Source organism: Phascolarctos cinereus, unplaced genomic scaffold (assembly GCF_003287225.1).
Source record: "Phascolarctos cinereus isolate Bilbo 61053 unplaced genomic scaffold, phaCin_HiC Scaffold_3;HRSCAF=262, whole genome shotgun sequence".
Taxonomy (NCBI): domain Eukaryota; kingdom Metazoa; phylum Chordata; class Mammalia; order Diprotodontia; family Phascolarctidae; genus Phascolarctos; species Phascolarctos cinereus.
Window position 1 is genome coordinate 172004676 of NW_027555736.1, and position 5276 is coordinate 172009951.

The window sequence follows — 5276 nt, forward strand, 5'->3', positions numbered from 1 at the left end:
ATGTATATGTGTGTAGGTATATATGCACATATGCATATGTGTATGTATACATATATATGTGTGTATGTATATACATGTATGTGTGTATATATATGTGTATATATATACACACACATACATATATATATATATATATACATATAAAAATGTGTGTATGTATTGTTAAAGACTGTTAAGAGGATTAAGGGGTCCCCTGAACTTATCTTTTTAAGTTGCCATATTTTCCAGAAACATTGGAGCATGCAGGAGGCCCTGAACATGTCAAGGATAAAGCTCTGCACAAGCTGACTTCAGGGCCAGTGCTCTATCCACTGCACCACCTAGCTGCCCTTCATTTATCTACTCAGTGGATTACTCTATGAACATCATCCATTACTTAGTCACAACACCATGGTTATTTACCCTTCTATAGACGAAACTTCAGCTCTCTTTCCTCATCTACCAATTACACCCTTATATAGTTATAGCTTTTCCCTAATTATAAGAATGGGATTGACTTTATTTTGTTTTTCAAATTTTTGCTGATATTCTTTGTTTTTACTTCTTTATTTCTGAATATATGCTTTCTCCTCCTTCTCCCTAGTGAGTCATTCTTTGTAACAGAAAAAAAAAGAAAGATAATAAAACAGTTCAGCAAAGCTACCCAACATATCAACCGAGTCTGACAGTAATTGCAATGTTCTGCACCCACTTTATGCCCTCTCTGCAAAGATTGGAGGAAAGTGCATTTAAAAAAATCTCTTCTCTGATGTCAAGTATGGTCATCAATAAATTACACAGTGTTCAGTTTCCTTTCTTTGGTCTTTCAATTTACATTGTTGAAGTGATTGTGTTCATTATTTTCCTATTTTACTTACTTCACTCTGCACTGGTTCTTTATAAGTCTTCTCATGCTTCTCTGAATTATTCATATTCAGTCAGTCAATAAACATTTATTAAGCACCTACTATGTGTAAGGCACCATTTCTTATGCATTCTAATCCTTTCACGCACCACAATTTGTTTAGTTATTCCTCAATCAACGGTCATCAATTTTGTCTTCAGTTCTTTGCTACCACAAAAGCACTGCTATGCCTATTTTGTTTTGTATGGGGACTTAGTTGACATAAACACATTTGTTATAGGTTTAATATTGAACATAAGCAAAACTAATCAAAGTTTCTTTGTGACTGTTTTTATTTAAATTAATACTTTTAATGACTAAAACATTTTAACTTTTCAATCATTTTCTCTAAATCTCCATCACGATTTTTTGATCTGTTCATTCTCATTCACTTTGCCTTTTTGATGGTGGTAATTAATGTGTATTCTGTTTCTGCTTTTTTTCAATTTGCATTATTTCATAAAAAATTCTAATACTTGTCAATGTTAACTATTATCACAGTATTCCATTATGCTAGTGAATTATGATTTATTTAACAATTCTATTACTGTTGAACATTTAGACTATGTCCTAATGGGTTTTTTTTTGCAATCACAAATAACACTGCCACAAAAAATGTTTGAATTCATAATTTTTCTTTCATTTTTTTTGACACTACTTTCTGAATATATTCCCCACAGTGGAATTATTAGGTCAAAGAATATGGCTGTGTTTTGTAACTTTTACTATTTGGCTTAGTCTGCTTATAATTGGAAGAGAAAAGAGGAAGATCACAGACACAACAAACAATAGGTTTGCCCTGGCAGATATACTTTTTCTCTGGAGGTCTATGTCTGATCTAGGATCCAATTCCTTTTATGTGCACCAGCCACACAGTAATACATGATAGCACCTATCTGCCTCAAGTAGCTCACTTGTAAATATAGTTAATTTTTGTTATTTTATCTGTATGTAACAGGGGACTGTCCCACTCTCACTCTGGGCTAGCACGTGCATGGAAATAATAATGCAGAACTGCCCAATGAGCACAGTTCTTAAGGACATATACAGAGTGCTTGCCTGATATACTTCCTTTTCCTTCATGTGGAAGAGACTGAGGAACTTGCTTTGGAGAAGTTGGATACAGAAACTGCACAGGAGATATTAAAAAATCTTTTATTTCCTTCATGCCACCATTGTATTTCTTCATTTGAATATAAATGAATGAAGGATAAGAGAACATCCTACTTTCTCCATTTCCTCTTGTTCCTCAGTGTATTAATAGTTAGAGAATGAGGATGGTTTGTTTTTAGTAAGGATTATAATGAAAAACAATGTTAGTTGGAAACCCATATTAGTGATTCAACTTGTCACTGGGGTTGAGGGATGGAGCAATATTACTTAAGTTAATTTACTTATTCAGTACCATAACAATCAAACCATGAAAGAATTACTTTATAGAACTAGAAAAGGGAAGAAGATCTAGCAGCACTATATGTCAAATTATTCTACAAAGCCATAATTATCAAAATAATTTGGTATTGGGCAAAAAATAGAGAGGTCAATCATTGGAACAGATTAGGTTCAAAATATACAGAAGCAAACAAGACCAGTAGGTTAGTGCTTCATAAATCCAAAGATCTCAGTTATTGGGGCAAGAACTTACCATTTGACAAAAGTGACTGGGAAAACTTGAAAGTAATCTGGCAGAAATTAGGCATAATTCTTCTCACATAGTATGTCAAGACAAGCTCCAAATGGATACATGATTTAGATATAAAGAATGATATCACTAACCAATTAAAAAAGTAAGGAAGAAATTACCTGTTGTCTCTATGGGTAGAGGAAGAGTTCATGACCAATCAAAAGATGGAGATGTTCACAGAAGGTAAAAATTACATAAAAAATTAAAGTCTGCATAAACAAAACAAACAAAATTAGAAAACAAGCAGACAATTCTTTGCTGTAGATTTCACTGAGAAAGGTCTTATTTCTAAGATATATAGGAAATTGAATTAAATTTACATGGAAAAGAGCCATTGCCCAATTGACAAATGGTTAAAGGATGTAAATAAGTAGCTGTTGGAGGAAGAAATCCAAATTATCAGTAGCCAAAAAAATGCTTTAAATCATTAATAATCAAATGCAGATTAAAACAACTCTAAGATACCATCTCACATTCATCAGATTGGCAAAGTTGACAAAAATGGAAAATGACAAATGGTGGCAGGGCTATGGGAAAATAGGTACTAATTAGTGCATTGTTGGTGGAGCTATGAACTGGTACAGCTTTTCTGGAAAGCAGTTTTGTCTTACACCCCCAAAGCTGTAATATTATGCATATCCTTTGACTCAGTGATAACACTAGTAGGTCTATACCCCAAAGAGATTAATGAAAAAGAAAAAAGAAACATATGCACAGAAATACTTATAGCAGCTCTTTTCAAGGTGGTTAAGAATTGGAAACTGGGTGAAACTATTAATTGGGGAATGGCTGAACAAGTCATAGTATATAAATGCAATAGGATACTACTGTGCTATAAGAAATTATAGAGGGAGTGGTTTCAGGGAAGCCTGGGAAGACTTGTATAAAGTGATGCAAAGCAAAGTGAGCAGAATCAGGAGAATAATTTATACAATATCAATAATATTATAAAGACAAACAACTTTTAAGGACTTACTGTGATCAAAACAATGACCAATCATGATTCCAGAGGATTCATGATGAAACATACCATCCATCTTCAGACAGAGAAAGAGAAAGAAATGGACTCAGAGTACAACCTGAAGCATTTTTTTGGACATAGATAATGCTTGAATTTGTTTTGCTTGATTATATATATTTCTAACAGTTTTTGTTTTTCTTACTTTCTCAAAGGATGGTTGAAAGGAAATCAGAGGGAGATAATTTGGAATTGAAAATAAATTAAATTTAAAAATTCATAAGGCTTCATTGGTGTTAAGTCATCACTTATTCACTCATTCAAGTGGAGCATTCTGCTAGGGGTTGGAGCACATACAAAATCTAGGTATGACAGAATCAATGACTTAATTGATCTTACAGTTTAGAAGGGCAATATAACATAAATATAGATAAGTATAATATTTAAGATAAGTTAATTAGAGAGTATACCAAATGTAGTCAAAGGGGAAAGACTATTACCAACTAGGATGAGGGAAAACTTCATGAAGGAAATGGCATTGGAGCCAGCATGTGACACTTACAAGTGTCACATAAGCAAAAGCTGTATAAGCTTATCCAGGTGAGACTCAAAAGGTATGTCAGACATCCAAGACTCAGTTAATTTCAACAAATATTTATTAAGTGCCTACTACATACAAGGCACTGTCCTAGGTACTGGAAGTACATATCTGAAAACAAAACAGTCCTCTCCCTCCTGAAGCTTACATTCTGTGGGGTGGTGGTAGTATATAATATGTGTGAAGATAAGTAAATACAACTTAATTTGAAAAGGGTGAGAGCACTGCCAGTTGAGTACATCAGGAAAAATTCCACAGGAGAGTTTGTCCTTGAGCTGCAAATTGAAGGAAGATAAAGATTCTGAGAGAGAAATTCTGAGAGGGTAATTATTTCAGGTATGAGGGACAACTTGAGTGAATGCACAGAGAAGAAAACTGGAAAGTCATGTGTGAAGTACAAATTTGGTTTGGTTGGAACACAAAGAACAATATGAAATAAGGCTATAAAGATGGTTTGGATGCAGATTGTATGGAGACTTAGAAACCAAGCTGAGTTTGCATTTTATTTAAGAAGCAAGAGGGAGCCATTTATAGCTTTTGAGCAGGGGAATAGTGTGGCCAGACCTATGCTTTAAGAAAATTATTTTGGCAGCTATATGGAAGGTAAATAGAGAGGAGAGAGACTGGAAACAGAGATACTTATTAGGAAGCTATTACAATAGTTTTAGTGAGAATGAATGAGAGGGATGACCATGGGTTTGGCAGGGTGAATAGTAAAAAAAAAAAAAAGGATGGGAGTGAGAGATATGGTGGAGGTAGAATCAATAAGATGTAGAAACTGATTAGGTGATAGATGAGAGAAAGGAAAGCATCAAGGATGATTCCAAGGTTATAAACCTGGGTGACTGGCAGGACAGTGGTGCTTTCAGCAGAAATAAGGAAATTACAAGAAGGGGAAACTAATAAGTGACATTTCTTTTTCACTCTTAAACTTTGCAAAATGCTTTATATAATCATTTATAACACCTATGTGAGGTAGTATTTTGAGGGTAGTGAAAATCTAGTTCATTGAATCTGGGAGACAAGCAAATCATATATCTAGCTCTGCTAAGGTGAATGGGTAATCAGTCCTTCTTACATTTGAGATCTGCACCATACTTATGTATCTGTTGTTCAACTTTTATTCAGTGATTAGCATAAAGAGACATTTTTC